Raw genomic sequence first — 24,528 nt, 5'->3', positions numbered from 1 at the left:
GGAGCCAAAGTTATGTCTTTCTTGGATGGATTTTCAGGGTTTAATCAGAATGTTGTGCATCTAGATGATCAAGAAAATACTACATTCACCACTCCTTGGGGCACTTTTATGTATGCCAAGATGCCTTTTGGGTTGATGAATGTTGGAGCAACCTTTCAGAGAGCTATGGATATAGCATTTGTGGGAGAGAAGGATAAATTTGTCCTTATATACCTTGATGATATAACAATATACTCCAACAACCATCTTGACCATTTACAACATTTAAAGAAAGTGTTTCTGAAGTGCAGAAGGTTTGGGATTTCAGTTAATCCTAAAAAACATAATTTGCTTTAGAGGAAGGCAAGTTTTTGGGGCATATTGTTTCTGCTGCAAGTGTCCAAATTGACCCAAAAAGAGTAAAAGCAATACAAACCCTGTCTGTCCCGAGATCAAAGAAGGATATCCAGTCATTTATGGAAAAAATTAATTTTGTAAGGAGGGTTATACAAAATTCTGCAGAACTGGTGAAGCATATTACCTCCATGCTGAAGAAAGGGTCAGAGGTCAGGTGGACTGATGCAGCAAGAAAATCATTTGAGTCCATTAAGAAAGCTATTATGGAGGCTCCCACTTTAATAACTCCAGATTGTAACAACGAGTTCCATATATTTTCATTTGCCTCTGAAGACACCATTGCAACAATTTTATTACAACCAGATGAAGAAGGTTCAGAGCATCCGGTGGCATTTTTCAGCAAAAACTTAAGGGATGTTGAACTAAGGTATAACATTATTGAAAAATAGGCATATGCTCTTATCAAATCCTTGAAATCTTTCAGAGTTTACATTCTGCATTCCAAGATAATTGCATATGTACCCTCTGCTGCAATAAAAGATGTCTTAACACAACTTGATGCTGATGGAAGAAGGGCTAAATGGATTGCAAAGTTAATTGAATTCAATATAGAACTGAAGCCCACCAAACTTGTTAGAGCTCAGGGTCTTGCCAGATTGTTAGCTGAAGAAAATTGCAGATCATTGGAATTTATTTGCTGTGCACAACCACAGAAAATGGTCAAATAGAAGAAGAGGAAGCAGCTAAACTAGAAAAGAATCAGACACTGGCCGAAAATCTAGCTTCTTATGATTGGCATTCTGCAATAGTTAAATTATTGTTGAAGCTAGAAATTCCTCCAGGCTCAAGCACAAGTCAAGCTAGAGCTATAAAGCTCGGGGCAGTTAAATATTGCATTAATGAAAATCTTCTCTACTGGAGGGATCCGTCTGGAGTGATTTTGAGGTGTCTGGACAAAAAACAGTCAATAGAAGTTATGCAGCAATTTCATTCCAGCATGTGTGGAGGACACCATTATTGGAAGACTACAGCCCATAAAATCCTCAGAGCTAGATATTACTGGCCCTCCTTATTTTCTAATGTGCTTTCATTTGTTAAATCTTTTGACAGGTGCCAAAGATTTGAAGGAAAGCAGCAGTCGAAGTCCCTGCCCTTAAAACCAATACATGCAAAAGGACCTTTTCAATAGTGGGGCTTGGATTTCATTGGAGAAATCAATCCACATTCTAGTGGACAGCGTAGATGGATATTAGTAGCCACTGATTATTTTACCAAGTGGATTGAAGCATCCCTACCAGAAAGGCTAATCATAATGTGGTCATGAAGTTTCTGGTAGAAAATATCTTTACCAGATTTGGTTGTCCACATAAATTAGTCACAGACAATGCAGCAGCCTTCAGGGCAAAAGAATTGGTGGAGATGTGTGATTCAATGGGTATTAAACTGGTTCATTCCACCTCATATTATCCTCAAGGAAATGGTCTAGTAGAATCTTCAAATAAAAGCCTGATAAGGATAATCAAAAAGCTGCTGGAGGATAACAAAAAGAATTGGGATTCTAAACTCAAATATGCACTATGGGCTGACAGAGTAACCATTAAGAAATCCACAGGGAATTCTCCATTCAAGCCGGTACATGGTACTGAAGCTGTATTCCCAATTCAGTTAACTCTCACTGTGGCAAAATTCCTTCAAGAAGAGCAGAATGAGGAAGAGGACATGGCAAAAAGGATCATTGATTTAGCAGAGGTACATCATATTAGAGAACCACTGGTTGAAAAGGCTACAACACATCAGAAAAGGATCAAGGATGCTTTTGACAGGAAAACAAAGACAGATAATTTTTAGGTTGGAGACTTGGTGCTGAAGTGGGATGCATTGAAAGAAAAGAAGGGCAATCATGGGAAGTTTGATGCTTTCTGGACAGGGTCTTTTATTATTTCTCAGATTCAAGGGAACAAAACCTTCATGTTGAAAAGCATGGGAGGAGAAGCAGTTTTTGATGGCCCAGTTAATGGGCGTTTTCTGAAAATTTATGTGATTTAAGGTCTTTTGGGCCTTAAAGTTGTAAATATGTTGTTTTAACAGTTTTAGTGTAGGATCAGTTAGACTCCATGCCCAATGGAACACTAGGAATTTTGTTAATTTGTTTTTCATCTGGAAGGCATTGATCTGTAGGTTCTTGAGACCTCACAGGGAGGATCTCATCCCCAGAAGGAGCCAGTGTTAGCTCTGCTATAAGACGAAGCTTGTGATGAATCGAAAACAAGTGTGGCAGTGTTGGTTATGCCTGCAAGGGACCCGCATTAGTCGGCCTTATTCTACTCCTCCATTCTCCTTCTACTTTCTTAACCCCTGCCATCTCTATTTCTTCCCAAAACCCAGCATAAATCCATTTTCTTTAGCTTCCAGGCACCAAGTTTATACTGCCATGTAGCCGTGATCCCATAACCGAGTGCTTTTCGTAGGCCCTTTGTCACGTCACATCCCACTAAAACACGTGCTTTAAACCCACACCGTCCGATCTATTATGTCGCGATCGAACGACGCTCGTAACTCTCGCTCCAATAAACTGCACACACGAAAACCCGCGGGGAAAGCAGTTTGCTGCCGGTCCCATCTGCCATGTGTCATAGTTATATTGGATCTCTAGCCCATGTAAGAATATTGCCACAGCGCCAAAGGCAGTGCGGGGAATACCATTTACCATTGTCCCACTCATCCTCGCTAATTAAACCTTGCGCAACTTCCACTCCCGATCACCGTTGGATCTGCCCCCTGCGATCCAACGACCCTCATTTGTTCACTCCCGCTTCTTCCTGATAGCCCCTTCAAATCAATCTCCACCGTCCATCTGCAAGATCCGACGGTTCACATTCATTTTCACCTCCATTTCCTCCCGATGCCTCCCGCCGATAGATCTATACCGCCCATTCACTCGATCCAACAGTTGTTGTTTAATCCCGGTCCTGCTCATTTGTTCGCCATGCAGTCTTCATGTCCATAACCATTATGTACACCTAAAGGATGAAGTGATCAGCTACCTAGTACCCTGTGCAATTATTCTACAACAATTGCAATTAACAAGGAAGAGTGGTCGAGAAGAAAAGGACAACCTCGAGTAGTTAAAGCATTTATCATTTATGGAGCTTCTTCTGTACAACACTCCACCTATTCAGGAAGGACAACCGAACAGTAGAGAATGTCAAATTTACTTATTGAAGCAGTAGATTGTATCAGAGACCCGTATTAGATAGTTAATGTGGTTGGTGGTCAGTAATGACTTCTCCATGCATAGGATAGCAGAGCATTGTGTAATCAACCTCTACTTGTACCCTGAACACAGATGTAATAAGGTTTGATGGTTATAGTTTTGTTGTAAGGTTCAACTTCTGGAGACTGTAACTATTGTGATACCTGCATTGTCTGGTCTTCATTTTCAGCTAATACAAGCTTCTTTTGTTGTTAATTTCTCACTTTCCGCTTCTATTTTGTTCTAGGTTGTGCATGTTTTGCATTTGTTCATGTGCTCTTGATATTTAGCATTAGAGGGGCTGTCATCCCACCTCTGTGTTAGAATCTAGTATGTATCATTGAATGTGTATGTAGGTTTCTGTTATGTTAGTGCCAGAGAGTTGTCATCCTGTCTGTGCATTAGGAAATAGATTTGCAGACCTCTTTACTAGTTGCAGTCGGCCATCACAGGGTCTTATGCATCTGATGGTGCGGTCAGTATTCTTTATGTTCACCTAATCCTCAAACTATGAGTCATTGGTGGTCTAAAGCCTTGTAGTGTGGGGGTGTTCACACATGTCTGGGGTTAAGCATAGTAGAAGTGGTTATTTGGCTTGAATATGCATCATTCCTTCCATTCATCCACCTATTTCCAACATTTTTGTTGAGTTTGTAATGTTCCCAAGCATCTCTGAGATACAACCTAGGAGAGTTTCTTGGGTGATAACAGCATACATAAAACATATGTAAACTTGAAATTACAGAAGGAAACACAATACCAAATCAAGTTGCCAAAAGAATCCCATAAAGTGCTGCAAACCCTAGTCTATTCCTTATCCAAACTGGTTAAATGAGTGTACAATAATGCTAAATGCATTCACAAGAGTCCAACATTTACCAATGACTAAAAAACTACTAGATATAGGCATCAAAAAACTCATGCTAGGCTTTACGGGTCGAATTCATGAGTTTAGGAGCTATTTCAACAAGATCTAAACTAAGAACTAAAAAGTAGGCAGTGGAACAACATGCCTCTAAAACCTAGGAAACTGATTCATTCAATTGAAAACTACTTTTTCATGATGAATCTACCTCTACGAGTGAAAATTTAACATAATTACATCAAAATCCATCAAGTCACATTAAATTACATCATGAGTTTTACTATTAGAAAGAGAAAATCAAAATTGTGAAGAAACTAGGCAAAAAACAGACTTTTTTGGCCAAAATGAGCAAATTTCATCTTGTGCGTCGCGCTCCTATCCCTATGGGCCGCACTACTTTGGAGATGATTTTGGAGGCCTTCCCATGCACCAAATTTTCTCCAAGTGGGCTTTCTGGAAAGGTATGCCTGTCTACTTTCCATAACAAGTGAATTTCTGAATTTAGTCTCCATTTACCCCTCCAAAAATGAGTTTTCCCAACACTTCTTCCTGTGTGTCCAAAAAGGGGCAGAAAGGTCATTTTTGAGGTGTTTTTGACCTTTTCGGAAGCTCAAAACCTGTCAAAATTTCTTGGCCATGTGAGGGCATTCATATTTTTTCATGGGGAATCCAAAAATGCTGAGTTTTCCTCAAAATGAGGTTTCTAGCAAAAGTGTGCGCCAAGTCGCGCAACACATCACGCAGAAAAACCTGTTTTTAAGGCCAAAAATTCAAAATTTACAAAAAGTTTCCCAAATTTCTTGAAATTTGGGCTGATTGTTATTCGTCAGGTTCTGTGTTGGGCTAAGGAAACCCAATCTAAGATCTGGAGTCTATCTTGCTCTTTTCTCTTCCTCATGGATTTCTTCAACTTGGCCTTCAAATCCTGATTCTCACTTTGCAAACCTTGTTTCTCACCAAGTAGTGGTATTCCATGTGCCTCAACATGATTTTCTCTCTGTTGGCCTTCTCTAACATCCTCTCCAAGTGCAAATTTTTCCTCTCAAGCCAAGATTCACCATCAACTTGAATTTCTTTTTCAAGTGTTGTCAACTTGATCTTCCTCCTCTTGGTAGCTTGCCGATTTGCCTTTATGTCTTTAAGCTCCATGATGGTTTGCTGATCCTCAAGCTATTTGTTCCTCTTCTCCAAATAATTAATTATCCATTTGGCTCTTTCCAGGTTGAGGGAAAAATGATGAATGTCATCTTGCTGCTCCTGAATGATCTCTTTGAGCTTTGAGCTCAAATCAGTGTCATCATCCTGAATGAGGATGAAATTTTCCCCTTAACCTTCTGAAGGTCCCTCATCATTCAAGGGCTTCTTACCCTTGTCCTGTACCTGCTCTGCTGATGGAGGAAATGAGACCCCTTCCACCCTAGGTGGAGATAGTACTCGGTTTGTTGTTGCAAATAATCTTCTAGTGCCCTTTTGGTATGTGACAAACACTAGCACACTAGTGGTTTGTGTCTCATGAACCTCTTGCTGATGTGAAGGCTCTCCTGTCTCATGAAAAACTGGTGGGGGCACTTGAGGACTTGTGAAGGCCTCCTGTGAGATGAAATTCTCCCATGACACATTCAGTAAACCACGCTGATGCAAAACCACAATTTTGATTAGAGCAAAGTGATAGATGCTATTATACTACTAATGAGGAGGCTTCCTTTGCACTAAGGTTGTCATCTTCTCAATATTCTGAAAAATAAAATAGGGGAGGTTCGTCATTCTCACCCTAGTGAAGTGCATCAATAGTCTGATATGATAGGTGTACAGATGAGAAAATCTGCCCTCAAAGCTGAAATATTTAATTATGAGTTTCATCAAGGGATCATATGTGTCCTGTAGGTACCTGAATGTGAAAACTCTACTGACATGTCTCTGAAAACCAGCCTTGATGTAAGGCTCATAATGATCTCTATCTACCAGCTGCCTCTTATTCCACTGCTCACCTACATTTGGAATACCGGTTGCTTGAGCAATAGTCTCAGGTGTCAAGGTGAATGTCACACCTGCCAAAGTGACATGGTCATTATGAAGATGGAGCACAAACAATCTGGCCAGCTCATGGTGGTATTTGACTCTTTCCACCATCTCACAGAACTGATAACAAGATTGGTGTTGAAAACATGTGACAGCAAGAGGACAGGCCAAAAAATCGGCAAGTGAAGTAGGCTCCCCTCGGTTATGTTTTCCACTCTTATGAGGCCTCCTTGGTGCATGCATTTCTCTAGAAGAATCACCGACTGTTTCCTCATTTCTGTCATAGGGAGAATATGACTCCATGTTTGCCAATTTTTCATATTTCGTAGATGAGTATGAAGAGATTTTATGGTGTCAATAGGTTTTTTCTACCAAAGGTATGTTTTGATGAGGGGCTGTGGAGGGAATGTGTATGAGGGGTTTGGGAATGTTTTTGCAGGATTTTTGGGCGAATGAAAGGGTTTAGGGAATAGTATTTAGGTTTTGGATAGCAATTATGTTTTGGGGATATTTGACTAGGGTTTGGGATAGTGGGATTGGGGATTTAGGGTTAGTAGTTTAGGGATATGGGGAATATGGAATGGGTAAATATGAATGAAAATTGAGGGAGAAAATGAAGTGAGGGAGTGAGGAAGTAAGAATGATAGGAGTAGGTTTAGCAGCAAAATACAAGTTTGCAAATACTATGCATTGTTTTTTAACAAGCAACGCAACGAGCTAGGGTTTCAATTTTTTCCCATTAAATCACCATAAATACTAAGACAAACTCATTCATTGGCCATGAAGGAGTGTTAACTTACTTGGATAATTGAGGAGTTAGCAATTTTTTTATTTTGGAGGAAGTTGTGAGTGAATTCTGGCCTCGTAGTCCTATGCGCCTTTCTGCCTCAATGCATCACACCTATTGTAAAAATACACTGCAAATCACTGCCCAATGCACCGCCCTGGATGAGTGCGCCGCGCCCACGCCTAGGTGTGTCGCCGCTTGGATTTTCCTTGTTTTGGCACAAAAATCACTCTCTTGGCTTTTGAAACACAAATACACTTACTCTCCTTCACTTTGGCATGCAAATGAGCCTTCTTTGATATGAATACACTTTATATAGCCATGGCTTTTAATTTTTTATTCAAGAAAACCCACTTTGCTAATGTTTGATTTTCACTTGTTTTAAAAACTCTGTTTTTGGGCAGTTTGCTTTATTTTTGCCTTTGATGGACTGAATGCTTTGATTTTTTGTTTGTTTTGCAAGTGGTGGAGTTGCAGAGGCTTGGTAAGGTGACCAAGGCTGCCTCTAAAATTATTACATATGGAAAAACTGAAATTACATCAAATTTGTACATGAGAACATAAAAACTCTATTTTTCCTTAAAATAGGGTTTTGAGGAAAAATCAACCGTTGAACATGTGATAGTGGAAATTATTGTTGTTGAGACTTTATTTGACCTCCTCATGCGCTTGTTGACCATTATTGAGCGTTGACAAGACCTTAATGACGGAACCCTAGACCTAATGAGACCTAAAACCCTAAAAATGACTTTTGCATATTTAAAGACAAAAATGACTGTAGATGATCTAGATGTATGAAAATGGACCAATAGGTAAAGGAAATGAGGGAAAATGTATAATATGCCATTACCATCAGATGATCCATGACCTTAATGGAATGCAGTTGATCAAGTGAGACACCTAACATGCAATGCAACAAGAGAATTTGATCACTGATGGAGGGATGAAGATACCAACACTAACATTGGCTCCAATGGGGATGGTAGCTCCTTGGAGGTGCCAAGAACTACAAATCTATGGAAATCAGACAGTGCCTTCTTCCATTGGGCTATGGAGTCAATAAATTCAACAAACCAAATCCAATATTTGACTCAATTTCAGGACTGAAATCCGACTCAAAACTGACTTAATTTAAATACTGAAATCGACTAAAAACTTGACTCAAACAATCCAAACCAAAACTAAAATCAAACCTTTAGTTTTATAGCCTTTACTTCGGGCCCCAAATTGAATGAATGATTACAGTACGCACTTGCAATGAAGGAAATAAAATGGTATATACAGTGATACATATGACAGCAGAAAACATTTCAAAGATGGTACCGTTTCAGCAACCGACCATTGACCGGCCCACCTGGACAATCTTCTTCATCCATTTCTTTCAGTAAGAAAGAATTCTGACATGTTATGCAGCAATTCTGAAAGGTCCTTTCCATAGGTTCTCAAACTTGTCGTGTTTCCATTTGTCTTCATTTCGGGCATCCCATTTCAGCACTATGTCTTCAATTTGAAACTTTTCTACCTTTGCCTTTCGATCATATATCTTTTTTATTCTCTCTTGAAGCTTAAAGGAATTTTGAAAAACCTCCTCTCTAGTCTATTGTAAATGGATCATTTGATTGATTCTCCGCTGCAAATGATCTTCCTCACTACCAGTGTCCTGCAAAAGTTTAACAACCGAAACTGCGAGAGATGTAGGAAAAACCGTGTTGACACCATACACGATCTCGAAAGGGGACATACCTATTGACTTTTTCTGACTTACTCTATCCACCGATAGTGCATTGACAAATTTCTTGTGCCAACTCTTCTTGTTTGTTTCCAGCATCATTTTGATAATGTTGACTAAAGATATATTCAAGGATTCCACCAAACCATTACCTTGTGGATAGTATGCAGTTGAGTGCCACAAGGTAATTTGATATTTATTACAAAAATGGATCATCTTTTTAGATTTAAAAGTTGCTGCATTATATGGAATCAACTTATTGGGACAACCAAAATGTGACAAAATATTGTTTTCAAGAAACTGAATTATTACCGAATCAATGGCTTGCCGGGTAGGAATTGCCTCTATCCATTTTGTGAAGTAGTCTGTCGCTGTAAGGGTCCATTTATGCTATGTTGAAGAAGTAGGATGGATCTTTCCAATAAAATCTAAACCCCACTACTGAAAAGGAGCACTTACTTCAACTGGTTTGAGTGGAAAAGGCTGTAATTTTCTCTTGCCTTGAAAAATTTGACATTCGTGACAGCCTGTAACAGTTTTGTATACATCAGAAAAGGGGGTTGGCCAATAATATCCTGCTCTCAAAATTTTGTTGGCTATTGTCTTCCAAAATAGATGGCCTCCACAATCTCCTTTGTGAAAATCATCCGTGACTTGTTTTGCTTCTTCTTCAACCAAACAATTCAACAGGACACCAACGAGATCTTTCCAATAGAGTGCATTAGTCATTATACAAAACTTTTCAGCCTTTAATTTTAGGGTCCTACTTTTGTTCTTAGCCAATCCGGGTGGCAGTGAAAGATGTTGGAGCACATAAACAATATCTGAATACCAAGGAGAAAGAAGAAACATTTCAGCTACCTGAACAAGTGAACTTTCCTCATCTTCTTCGGACATAGTAGCAATGAGATTTATGTCCAAGGCATGCAAATTAGATTCCGCCATCAGTTTGGCTAGCCCTTGTCCTTTGATGAGCTTTGTTGGTTTGATCTCCACATCATATTCTAACAAAGCTACGATCCATTTGCCTCGTCTCCCTTCCGGATCTGTTTGCACTAAGACATCTTTAACGACAGCGTTAGGGACATAGGCAAGGATATGAGAATGCAAAATATAAACTCGAAAATGTTTCAATTCCTTTACTAAAGAAAGAGCTTGCTTTTCAATAATATTGTACTTTAAAGCTACATCTCTTATTGTTCTGCTGAAAAAAGCAATTGGTTTCTCAAGATGGTCTCTTTTCTGCATCAAGACCGCTGCCATAGTATGATCCAAAGCAAATGAAAACAAAATAAGATCTTGGGAATAATTCGGGCTGATCAAAATTGGCGCTGAAGAAAGGGCTAGCTTTACCAGATTGAAAGACTTGATGGCTTCTTCAGTCCACTTCACTACACTATCTTTCTTTAACATGTTTGTGATTTCCCTCAAATGTTCTACAAGATTTGGCACAAAATGACATAACAAATTCATCTTACCATTGAATGACTGGATCTCCTTTTTACTTCGTGGAAAATCAATTTTCTGAATGGTTTTCACTCGAGCTGGATCAGTGTGGATGCCCTCCTTAGATATGATATGACCAAGAAGCTTGCCTTCATCCATGGCAAACAAGCTCTTCTTTGGATTGAGAGATACACCATACTTTCTACACCGTTGAAATACAATCTTCAAATGATAAAGGTGCTCTTCATATGAATTAGAAAAAATTGTTAAATCATCAAGATAAACAACTAAAAATACATCTTTCTCATTTGCAAATGCGATATCCATAGCCCGCTGAAAGGTTGCACCAGCATTCTTCAATCCGAAAGGCATCTTGGCGTAATGGAAAGTTCCCCACAGAGTGGTGAACGCTGTTTTATCTCTATCATCCTCATGGACCAGACTTTGGCTATAACCAGAATAACCATCGAGTAACGACATGTGGGATGCTCCAACTACTCGTTTAAGTATGTGATCCATCTTGGGCAATGGATAGTTATCTTTCAAATATACTTTATTCAGATTTCTAAAATCAATACATAATCGAATCTCACCTGTTTTCTTGCGCATGGGTACCAAATTAGAAATCCAATCTGAAAATCTTATGGGAACGATTATACCAACTTTGTGTAATCGATTCACTTCCTTCTCTATTGAGGGTAGTAGCTTTAGATTTATCCTTCTTAGCTTTTGTCAAAAGGGCTTTTGATTTGGCTTGACTAGAATGATGTGCTGAATTATACTCTTATCATATGCCTTCAAATATGAATACTCCCAAGCAAATACATCAGTGAATGAAGATAATAAACTAATGTATTTTTCCTTTACCTGTGGAGGCAAGGCCTTTGATAACTTGACCATTTTAGGATTTTCTACTGATCCAATGTTTACATATTCAACTCCTTTCTTGGTGGGTGTCAAGCTCAGTTTCCAGGCTACATCATCTTGATCAAACAACTCTTCTAAAGGTATTAGACCTTTAGGAATGACATTGTCCTTGAGCTGCAAAACTTCCATCTGATTTACTTCCATATCTGCTTCACCATCATCATGTTCTCCATCTATAGAAGTGTTTTGTACTTGCCTTCATTTTGTAGAAATTATTCGATCTCTTTATCATCTTGAAACACCTGCCAATATCTTTGGTTATCTGGGACAACAGGGTGATGTTTCACATGAATTTCAAACTTATTGTTTGAATTCATCAGAATTTTCAAATTACTTGCAGCTGTTGCAAGTGAATCTGCAATAACATTCTGAAAACAAGGGACACGTATCAAAGTGTAGATTGGAAATAATCTCAAAATATCTAACATCGCATTCCGGTAAGCTCACATGCAAGGATGCTTAGCTTGGTATTCGCCTTTCACTTGCTTGATAAGTAACTCGGAGTTGCCATATACTGAAATTCTTTTAGCATTTAACTTCTTAAGGATTTTCAAACCAGCAATTAAAGCTTCATATTCAGCCTCATTATTTGAACAATCAAAAGATAATTTATACGAACATACCCTTACGTTACTTGGCACTTTGTTTGGAAGAAATGCAGGGTTGTGTATCCAAATTCCAATTCCAGCACCTTCCCTACCTACCGTGCCATTAAAGTCCATGCTCCACAACCTGGCTTCATCCTCTAAATGCTGAAATTATGTTTTCTCTTCTTTTTCTTGCTATCCATCAACTTTTTGCTACTTTCAGAAGGTTGATTGCTCAATGGTACTATCAAGCTTTCGTCTTTCTTGATCTAGTACAACTCTAAAATTTTCAGTGATTTCTGGAATATCTTCTACTTCAACTACTTGACTATTTACATCATTAAAACTATCAGAATATAAAAAAAAATGATTCCAAATTAGTATTTACATAGTTGATTGGGTGATTTAGAGGTTTCTCCTTGCTAGTGATCATGTACTTCATCTTTTTCTCCTGGTATAATTTCCTCAACTGACCGAACATGGGAATGCTAGCATAGCAGAAATCAAGCTGCAATGTCCCTTTGAGTTTTTCTCCCCGAGATCTGGAAAGAAGCATGCCAAATCTAGGAGGAATATCTGCCACAACCACATCCATCAAAACAATCTTCACTAGGATTTGATCTAAAGTGACAACCAAATCTTTAATAAGCCCAATGCACCTAACCCTACTAGAATCAAAGGAATATAGATCATGGTACTTGCGAGTGATATCTAGACCCATTTTTTTCATAATTGCTTTAGGCATGAGATTATGAGAGGCTCCTGAATCAAACATGGCATTGTGCAACACAAAATCATGCAATCTAAGGCCGATGTAAAAAGGAGCTACATCAGTGTCCTCAAACTGACTTTTTAGTGCTGGCCTGAAGATAAGTTTAGGCTGATCATCTTCCACATTTACCATATCAGATAATGGATCCAAATTCAAAATCTTAGACACCTGACCTTTATAGTTGTTGTTCTTCATTAATTCAGTCAAAGGAATTGACACTTTTAACTTAGCAATTTCATTTTCTAAGCTAAAGGATAATGTTTTCTCTACCTCTTTGACTGGAGCATCCTTCTTTTTAGTCTTCTCCTTTGATACAATCGGCTGATTTGATTTTTTATTGCATGATTTTGTTTTGTTGGTGGTAGGATCAGCTGTCTCCTTTCTCTTTATTTGCACTATTCAGGAATCGTTCTTTGGCGGTGACACTTCCTTCCTCTTCTGAATTGGATTGATGGGAACTTCTCTACTCTTGAGTGGATATTATCATTTATGGGTTGTCAAAGCATTCATGTAACCCCTTTGATATTCATCAGACTCTTCTTCAAGAACTGTCTCATTTGCCAAGATGAAATCTTCATCTTTTTGTACAGCTGGGCTTTCTGAATACTCTTCATCTTAGGTGATATAAATGGGTAGATCATCAGGTGTAAAGAAATGATTTTCCTCACCAATTATGTTCTCATCATCATCTTATTTCAAACCATGTACAAAATTCTGCTATAGGGGTGTCTTCACTTGTTGTTGTGCCACTTGGTCTTGTGTTCTTTGTTCTCGTTGCTTGATTCTAAATTGTGGTTACTGCTGACCATGAAAGTTTGGATTTTTGACTTCTGTTTTATGCTTAACAACAATTGTGAGCCTATCAAACATCTTCTCGATCTTGCGAAGAAAATTATCAGAGGAAGAAGCTTCCTCTTTTATGGTCACCTTTTTTTCGGCCTTTTCTCTAGCTCTTTTGGCAAGTAGATTTGCCTTAACGCTGACGACAATTTTCTACATGTCCTCCAATGTGGCCGGATCTCTTTCCCTCAATTGATATGCCATGTCAGGATCGAAGCCATCAAGAAATTTAATCAAAGCCAAACCCATAGGTGGCTTTATATTAGCAGGAATTGCATTGTAAACAGTGTTGAATCTGACACAATAATCTTGGACACTCTCACCAACATTCCTCTTGATGTTCTCATATTCGGAAAGAATTTGAAGAGGGTTTTTCTTTACCTCCCAGTGATCCAAGAATTGTCTCTGAAGATTGGCCAATGTAGTGATACTTGCAGCCAGCAAAGCTCTGAACCACTTCCGCACTTCACCTCCAAAAGTTTGCACAAATAATCTCATAGTCACATTTTCGGCATCAATCTCATGAAGGTCAAAGAAATTAGTCATCCTATCCACATGCTACTGAGTTGTGATGCTTTAAGGAGTGCCATCAAACAATGGGATCTTGCTTTGGTATTCAACAGGCATGGCATCCAAATTTTCAAGCAACACAAGGGGTGCATATCGGGCAACCATTGCTCTAGGTGGATTTACAACCAGCCTTGGGGATGTAGGAGGAGTCAGAACAATGATAGCAGCTGACGATGTAATTAATGTAGGAGGTACCGAAGGAGGAGATGAAATATGAGATGTTTGAGGTGTTGATGGGGTTGATGGGGGAGAAGAGACAGGAGGTCTCTAATCTAATATAGTGGGTTGCACGGGAATGGTGGGAATGAAAGGATGTTCGGTGGGATTTCCTGAACTAGATGCAATTGCGGATGAACCAAGAGTTGCTGATGTGAATTCTAAGAACTCAGGAATATTCAAAGCCACAATGGAAGTTTGAAGATTCAAGATATAATTATCAATTGATCTATTTTCCCTTTCAGTTTCAAGATCTTTGACAAAATCCAGATTTAAGACAGTAGAACCAACAACACTTTCATATTTAGTCTCAAACAACGACAAATCGAAAAGTTTTTCAAATTCAAGATCTTCAAGATATTAAAAAAAAACAGGACATGAACAAGATTTGAACACAGGAATCACAGAACTTTCTTGTCGGAGAATTCTTGGGATGAGATTTGGGTTTTCATACATAGGAGGAGGATTGGGATCAGGATTGGGTCTGGTGTATCATTTGGAAGCCAGTGTGTTGAATTAATCCCAAAAATAAAATGGACAAAATCAACTTGTTCAGCCTTTCAAATTCTAAACTCATCATCCAAAGTCTAGAATTGCTTAATGATACTGGGGTAATCATTTAGATCAGATGTTTAGTTTATAAACTAGACCAGAGATTGACAGAAGCAACATTCATCTACTTTCGCTAATGCAAAGCAAGAGCGTTTCAAAGGCTACCTGGCTAACTTCAGGCTTTGTCTGTAGTCTACAAAGAAAAAAAATGATAATAAAATTTCTTCCCCAGTACGGTCGCCACTATGTTAGGGCCTAAATCTACCTCAGGCTAAGAAAGGCAAGATCTAGGGTAACATCAAACCACACTTAACCTGGTAGCTAGCCCTACCAGGTCAAGAGAGGGCTTTCTCCTTGTCAATCTCAGAAAATATGGCCAATCTAAGTATGAGATGACTGATGTAATGACTGATTTTAGGCTAGGTATGTAAGCTGAGGAGTTTTAGTGAATTTAATTTTGTTTTGGTGGCTCAAAAGTGAAAGGCAGATTTGGGTCCGGGGAATGGACATAATCTTGCAGATATCTCTATGGGGCGAGGTAAGCAAATGATTTAGCACTTGAAATTTATTGAGATGGAGAGCTTTAAGACTAGTGAGGAGTTGGAGAGGGCATGAAAGTCTCAGGGATCCTCTTCAAACATTTTAAAACATAAATAACTAAACAAACCCTCAGTAGAGCACTACAACTTCAATGAATTCTACCTTTATCCTTGTTTCATTTAGTTAAGATGCATAGAGAAAGATAATGGCATACATAAAACATATGTAAACTTGAAATTACAGAAGGAAACACAATACCAAATCAAGTTTCCACAAGAATCCCATAAAGTGTTGCAAACCCTGGTCTATTCCTTAGCCAAACTGCTGAAATGAGTGTACAATAATGCTCAAAGCATTCACAAGAGTCCAACCTTTCCCAATGACTGAAAAACTACTGTATATAGGCATCAAACAAATCATGCTAGGATTTAGGGGTCTAATTCATGAGTTTAGGAGCTATTTCAACAAGATCTAAACTAAGAACTAAAAAGTAGGCAATGGAACAGCATGCCTCTAAAACCTAGGAAACTGATTCATTCAGTTGCAAACTACTTTTTCATGATGAATCTACCTCTATGAGTGAAAATTTAGCATAATTACATCAAAATCCATCAAGTCACATTAAACTACATCATGATTTTTATTGTTAGAAAGAGAAAAGTCAAATTTTGAAGAAACTAGGCGAAAAACAGAGTTTTTGGGCCAAAATGAGCAAATTTCATCCTGTGCGTCGCGCTCCTGTCCCTATGCACCGCACTAATTTATAGCTGATTTTGGAGGCATTACCGTGCACAAAATTTGCTCCAAGTGGGATTGTTAGAAAGGTATGCCTATATAGTTTCTAGAACAAGTGAAATTTCTAAATTTGGTCTCCCTTTGCCCCTCCAAGAATGAGTTCTCTCAACACTGCTTCCTGTGTGTCCAAAAAGGGGCAAAAAGGTCATTTTTGAGGTGTTTTTGACCTTTTTGGAAGCTCAAAACCTATCAAAATTTTTTGGCCATGTGAGGGAATTCATATTTTTCCATGAGGAATCCAAAAATGCTAATTTTTCTTCAAAAGGAGCTCTCTAAGTTTTAAGCCAAAAATTCAAAATTTACAAAATGTTTCCCAAATTTCTTGAAATTTGGGCTCAGTGTTCTTCATCAGGTGTTGTGTTGGACTAAGGAAGCCTCATCCAAGGTCTAGAGTTTATCTTGCTATTTTCTCTTCCTCATGGCTTTCTTCAACTTGGCCTTCAAAATCCTAATTCTCGATTTACACACCTCGTTTCTCTCCAAGTAGTGGTATGCCATGTGCCTCAACATGTTTTTCTCTTGCTGGCCTTCTCTAACATCCTCTCCAAGTGAAAATTTGTCCTCTCAAGCCAAGATTCACCATCATCTTGAATTTCTTGTTCAAGTGTTGTCAACTTGAACTTCCTCCTCTTGGCAGCTTGTCAGTTTGCCTTTATGTTTTTAAGCTCCATGATGGTTTGTTGATCCTCAAGTTGTTTGTTCCTCTACTCCAAATAATTGATTATCCATTTGGCTCTTTCCAAGTTGAGGGACAAATGATGAATGTCATCTTGCTGCTCCTGAATGATCTCTTTGAGCTTTGAGCTCAAATCAGTGTCATCATCCTGAATGAGGATGAAATCTGCCTCTTGACCTTTTAAAGGTCCTTCATCATTCAAGGGCTTCTTACCCTTGTCATGTACCTGCTCTGCTGATGGAGGAAACAAGACCCCTTCCACCCCTAGTGGAGATAGTACTCGTTTTGCTACTGCAAACAATCTTCTAGTGCCCTTTTGGTATGTGACAAACACTGGCACACTAGTGGTTTGTGTCTCATGAACCTCCTACTGATGTGAAGGCTCTCCCGCCTCATGAAAAACTGGTGGGGGCACTTGAGGACCAATGAAGAACTCATGTGAGATGAAATCCTCCCATGACACATTCAGTAAACCAAGCTGATGCAAAACCACAATTTTGATTAGTGCAAAGTGATAGATGTTGTTATACTACTAATGAGGAGGCTTCCTTTGCACTAAGGTCGGCATCTTCTCAATATTCCAGGAAATAAAATATGGGAGGTTCATCATTCTCACCCTAGTGAAGTGCATCAACAGTCTGAAATGATAGGTGTACAGACAAGAAAATCTGCCCTCACAGCTGAAATATTTAATTATGAGTTTCATCAAGGGAGCATATGTGTCCTATAGGTACTTGAATGGGGAAAATATACTAACATGTCTCTGAAAACCACCCTTGATGTAAGGCTCATAATGATCTCTATCTACCAGCTGCCTCTTATTCCACTGCTCACCTACATTTGGAATACCAGTTGCTTGAGCAATAGTCTCAGGTGTCAAGGTGAATGTCACACCTACCAAAGTGACTTGGCCATTATGAAGATGGAGCACAAACAATCTGGCCAGCTCATGGTGGTATTTGACTCTTTCCACCATCTCACAGATCTGATAACAAGATTGGTGTTGAAAACATGTGACAGCAAGAGGATAGGTCAACAGCTCGGCAAGTGAAGTAGGCTCCTCCCGGTTATGTTTTGCACTGTTATGAGGCCTCCTTGGTGCATGAATTTCTCTAGAAGATCAATGATTGCTTCCTCATTTCTATCATAGGAATAATCTGACTCCATGTTTGCCAATTTTTGAGTTTTCTTAGATGAGTATGAAGAGATTTTATGGTGTCAATAGGTTTTTGCTGCCAAAGGTATGTTTTGATGAGGGGCTGTAGAGGGAATGTGTATGAGGGGTTTAGGAATGTTGTTTGCAAGATTTTTGGGGGAATGAAAGGGTTTAGGGAATAGTATTTAGGTTTTGGGATAACAATTAGGGTTTGGGGATATTTGACTAGGGTTTGGGATAGTGGGATTAGGGATTTAGGGTTAGTAGTTTAGGGATATGGGGAATATGGAATGGGTAAATATGAATGAAAATTGAGGGAGAAAATGAAGTGAGGGAGTCAGGGAGTGAGAATGATAGGAGTAGGTTTAGCAGCAAAACAAAAGTTTGTAAACCCTATGCAATGTTTTTTAACAAGCAATGCAAGGAGCTAGGGTTTCAATTTTTCCCTTTAAATCACCATAAATACTAAGACAAATTCATTCATTGGCCATGAAGGAGTGTTAACTTACTTGGATAATTGAGGAGTTAGCGAGTTTTTTATTTTGGAGGAAGTTGTGACTGAATTCTGGCCTTCTAGTCCTGTGCGGCATGCCACCTCACAGGTGTGTCGCGCTGCCTCAATGTGTCATGCTCATTTTAAAAATACACTGGAAATCACTGCCCAGTGCGCCGCACCCAAGCCCAGGTGCGTCGCGCCTAGGATTTTCCTTGTTTTGGCACAAAAATCGCTCTCTTGGCTTTTGAAACAAAAATACACTTGCTCTCCTTCACTTTGGCATGAAAATGAACCTTCTTTGATATGAATACACTTTATATAGCCATGGATTTTATGTTTTTATTCAAGAAAACCCACTTTGCTAATATTTGATTTTCACTCGTTTTAAAAACTCTCTTTTTGGGCAGTTTGCTTTATTTTTGCCTTCGATGGACTGAATGCTTTGAGTTTTTGTTTGTTTTGCAGGTGGTGGAGTTGCAGAGGCTTGGCAAGGTGACAGTGCTGCCTCTGAAATTATTACACATTGAAAAACTGAAATTACATCAAATTTTTACATGAAAGCATAAAAACTTTGTTTTTCCTCAAAACAAGGTTTTGAAGAAAAATCAACCACTGAACATGTGATAGTGGAAATTATTGTTGCTGAGACTTTATTTGACCTCCTCATGCACCCGCCGACCATTATTGAGCATTGACAAGACCTTAACGATGTAACGCTAGACCTAATGAGACCTAAAACCCTAAAAATGGCTTTTGCAGATTTAAAGACAAAAATGACTGCAAATGATCTAGATGTATGAAAATGGGCTAACAGGTAAAGGACATGAGGGAAAATGTATAATATGCCACTACCATTGATGATCCATGACCCTAATGGAATGCAGCTGATCAGGTGAGACACCTAACATGCAATGCAATAAGAGAATTTGATCACTGATGGAGGGATGAAGATAGTGACACTAACAGAAGTCATTATAGGATGAGGGGTTATGAGTCTTTGGGATGAGGGATATGAACGTGGTGTTAATGGCCCCGTGCATGCTCCTGGATATCCTGCATTCCTTTATGACCTTGAGTAGGTCATTCCCTAGAACCTCAAAGAAATCCAGGTAGAATTCGGTTGACCAACCATCTAGACCCAGGCTTTTATCCATTTTGAACCATTTTAGAGTGGCGTCAAGCTCCTCCATTGTAACTTCCCTATTGAGATGCTCAACTTCCTCCATATCACTAAAACAATGGAATAGTTGCGCTACTCTGATGACCTCAGCAAGGGTAGCATTAAGAGGGTTCTGGTAGACTTGCTTAGAGTGTGTGGTGGCCTATCACATGCATAACCACATTAGTAAATGCTATTAATATACGTTAACAATCGTGAATGGTGTGAATTTAATATTGATATTAATAAATATATAATTATAATAATAATAGTATAATACTAATTATTATATTATAAATTATTATTATTATTATTTTATATTTATGATAATAATTATCATAATTATAATAATAATTTATAATAATAACATGATAATATTATTGATATTTTCAGTAATATAATTAACCTAAGAGATTACACAATCACATGCACAAGCACATTAGTAAGTGTGATTGTTATACATTGATAAGGGTGATTGGTATGTATTTAATAATAATACTAATAATAATAATAATAATAATAATAATTGTTATTATTATTATTATATTATAATTATGATAATATGTATTATAATTATAATAATAATTTATAATAATTATTATTTTATTATAATAATATGATAATATTATTAGTATTTTCAATAATATTATAAACCCGAAGATTAATATTCAACCTTGGGAATGTAAACCCTAACATTAATAATATAAACCCAAGGGATCAATATTAAACCCTAGGATTAATATTATAAGCCCAAGGGATTATAAACCCTAGAATCAATAATATAAACCCTAATATTAATATATCAAACCTAAGAATAGTATTAGAAACCCTGATATATTATTATAAATGTTAGGGATTGATATTATAAACCCAAGGCATTAATAATATTTTTTTTCTATGTAAGACTAATTCTATTAAAAAAAAAACAAAAATAAGCTTACAACGAGGCCCCGCCTCTACCTTTGTTTCTAGAGTTCATCAAAATAGTCAAAGCTGCCCCAGACTGGGAAAACCAGCTTGACATAGCAAAAATAGCCAGCATATAGCCCTGAACTGTCATCAACGTACATCCATACTTTGAACAACAGAAAAAGATAAATCTCAACATCTCTGGACTCGACAATAGAACAACAAAATCATTGATCAGAGAATCAAATTGTAAAAACATCAGCTGACTGGACCAACCCGTCATCAGCAGAAGGCAGATATGGCTTGTGGGTGGCACCAAATGCCACGAGGCATCACTCGTCATCTTCCTCGTCAGGTGTCTCCTCGACCACGAGGTAGGCGTACTGGTCCCATACTATACCTTTCCCTGCCACATCGCCCTTCTCAGCACCACCTGGCTGCTCCTCTGCATGTTGGTGTCGTTTGAGCTGCCAGCAAACCCCATCGTCAAGGCTACGCCTACAGAGCTGCCACCAGCCCACTGTATGTCGCCTTCGAGAGCTTCTCCTCCATGAATTATGCTATGACTGGAGATTTGGCTAACGTCCTTCAGATTTTTCTCAGGACCCCGTCCCAAATTTGGAATTCACACGTCCTGTGAGAGCTCTTCAGAATTTCTTTCTTGCTCCCTATTCAGCTCATCTTCTTAAGTGAAGACGATGGTCACATTAGCAGTTATGATGGGTCTATTCAGACGGCTTTGGAACCTGAATTGGGTAACATGAGGGACAGGGCCAGGACGTAGCTGAGGAATTGCAGAGTGGAGCCTAAAATCATTGGGTGAATCCATTGATGCCCTCTGATGCCCTCGCCCACTACGCGCATGGGAATGTCTAAGCGGTGACCTGGGAGTAGGAGGGTTTTCTTTGTGTTGAGGAGAGGGGGGGGGCGAGATCTGTGCTGCCTGAGGGCGAGCGCTACCACCTCGAGTTCCTCCACGGCGACTCCCCATTCGGTGCTTGACCATGCTCGTGAGATCGGAGAGCAAATTAACAGGGTAAGCAGTCGGTAGGGGAGACTGGTTATGAAAATAGGGCTCCTGAGGAGGATTTACAGGGAAGAGTTTGGAGTGGGAGAAATGGTGCCCATTTCCAAGATCAATGCAACAGAGGTGCCAACAATGTCTCCCTATAGCTGTTCTGCTACAAGAGAATTCGGCTTGCGGCAGATAGTAGCTAAGGAGCGGTGGATGAATTGAAGGCTCAGGGGATGCCATTCTAATTTCAATTGTCTCTAGCTCTCGGGCTGAAGGGCCATTTATTGCAACCTACGCGTTGGCCAAGTTTCGTCTACGATGAGCTTGTGTTAGAGCACATTTCACCGGCTGGCAGGTCCTTGCGCTGACAGTTCTAATGGTTTTTATTAATGATATTGGGAAACACCCGCGTCCAAGTAAGGGATTAATAATATTATAAACCCAAGGAAATAATATTAAACACTAGGATTAATATTATAAACCCAAGGGAATAATATTAAACCTTAGGATTAATATTATAAACCCTGTGATTATAAACCTTAAGATTATAAACTATAATATTAATATTATAAACCCAAGGGATTATTTTTTATGTAACCAAATCATAAAACAAAAGAAAAAATAAATCAATGAATTCAAATTAGGACTCTTAGAGGGGGGAACCTCCTTTTACATCATATAAATGAACAATTCTTGGATGATTCAAATGACAAGACCTACTTGGTACATATAGGAGTCTAAAGGGTCAAAATATAATTAGGGCCCACATAACAATAATAATGTAAGGGTACACAATAATAATAGTGGACTTCTATGGGTACAACAATAACAATATGGGGGCTACACTAGTATTATAGGGACCTAACATACCCCTCTCCTTCAAAAAAGTGGCTTCCTCCATGCTCGAGTAGTTTTGGATGCTTCCGTATAGAATACTCATCCTTCCATGTGGAATCTTATTTGGGTAAGTTCTTCCACTTAATGAGATGCTCTAAATGATCAAGTGCTCAGTATTTAGCTCAAAAATCAAAGTTCTCAGAATGGCTCGAAACTTGAACAAGTACGTTTATCTTGGAAAAAATATCCTAACGCAACTCATTTTGCTGAAAACCGAGTTCGTATGAGAAAGTTATTGTGTTCTAATCGCTTTGCTAAATAGGGGAAATTTGCAAAAAAATGCCCAGTGACTACATAGTCAGTATTCTGTACTACTGATGTGGAAAATTACTAGGCAGGGTCAATGGTGGTCAACATTGAATCACAGTTGGACAAGTGTCACATTCAGATTGGGTTCTAGGTGGTGTGTTGGCGCAATTTTATTGGTTTGTTTTGGGCCAATGAAAGAATGCCTCATGGCAAGCCCAGAGGCCGCCACATGGCACCTCCCAATGGCCTAGAAAATCTCAACAGTGGAGAAAAATTATTATGGAGGTGTCGGGGCTCAACCTCGCAACCTTTCCTCCGCAGTCCAAGCCACATACCATCTCCACTACCGGATGTTTCTTACCCCATAAGTTCACAACATATATTTAAAGTTTAAAATGGTTTGGATGGGTGGTTAGTAGGGCCAGCTCGCAGGCTAGGCCTCTACATGTGAACACCAACCCACAAACCACACAGTTACAATTTATGCTACCTTGATGGACAAGCTAAGAAAACTGTTAACATTTAATCTCTGCCATGTGAACATGATTGTTGTAACACCAAATGGTTAGGCTTCCAACGGACCATTACCCCAACAGTTAATGCGATATTAACACTGCATGTGAACACTACACCATAACTGTCAGGTTTATGGCTAACAAAACCATGGGGTTAACACTAATCACGGGTTTACAGTTAATTAATCCCAGGTTAATTTAATTAACTCTCAGTTTAAAACAGTGGAAGTTTGGCGGTGCTACTAATTCCAGGCCCGCTTCCACATTTAGTGACTCTAACTGAAGTTATTCCAGAATTACATGAGTTTTTCGATGAAAAGACTATCTGAGTCATAGAGAGAGCAATGTTTGACCAAATTGAGCTCAGAAAGAGGTGTTCTTGGCTAATTTGGACATTCTGAACACATTGGTGGAGGTATAATGAACCATAGAGCTTTGTAAAACAACATTTTCCCATATTGATATAATATATAAGCCCAGGCCATGGAAGATGGACCAAGGGGATGTAGCCTAGGAGGGGTGAACTCCTTCATCAAAAATTTGTGTTAAAGTGTCTCTTTGATGGTTTGTTGTACTTTGAATGTTTGTTGTTCAGTACTTGTTTTTGAATCTATTTTTCTCATGAATGTCATTTTAAACTTAAGGAAATTTAGCTACTTACATACACAAATAGCTAATGAAACCTCAATACAAGAAGCAATAAGCAAGCACATGTTTTATAAATCTGTAATTGATATTAGCACAACATAAACTAACAATGAAAAATAGATCACTAAAATTGATCGATTCCATAGTTTTCATATTATTATTTCCTTTATTTCTTCGGGCTCCAATATGATTTTTCCTTCCTCATCAAGTTATGGCAATATAGTTTGAACTGGAAGCTTGTCACCTATAACCTTCTTCAAACATGAAACATGGAAAACTAGGTGTATTCATGAAGATGCAGGTAGCTCCAATTTGTATGCCATAGTATCAACTTTTTTGCAGTACCTTATAAGGGCTATAGTACTTGGCTGATAATTTATTATCCTTCTCAGATTGCTTGAGTGAAATTTATTTGTATGGTTGTAGTTAGAAAAATACCCAATCACCCACATTAGAAATTTTTTCCCTGCGATGTTGATCTGCTTGTTGCTTTATTTGATTTTTCACTATAGTCAGATTATCCTTTAGAAGTTGGAGAACTTGTTGTTGATGCTCAATGTGATCTTCCACTACT

The sequence above is a fragment of the Pinus tabuliformis genome, chromosome 8 (assembly GCF_031772625.1).
Source record: "Pinus tabuliformis cultivar Carrire ecotype Pingquan chromosome 8, CPIR1, whole genome shotgun sequence".
In the NCBI taxonomy this organism is placed as follows: Eukaryota; Viridiplantae; Streptophyta; class Pinopsida; order Pinales; family Pinaceae; genus Pinus; species Pinus tabuliformis.
This window is presented reverse-complemented; position numbering follows the sequence as displayed.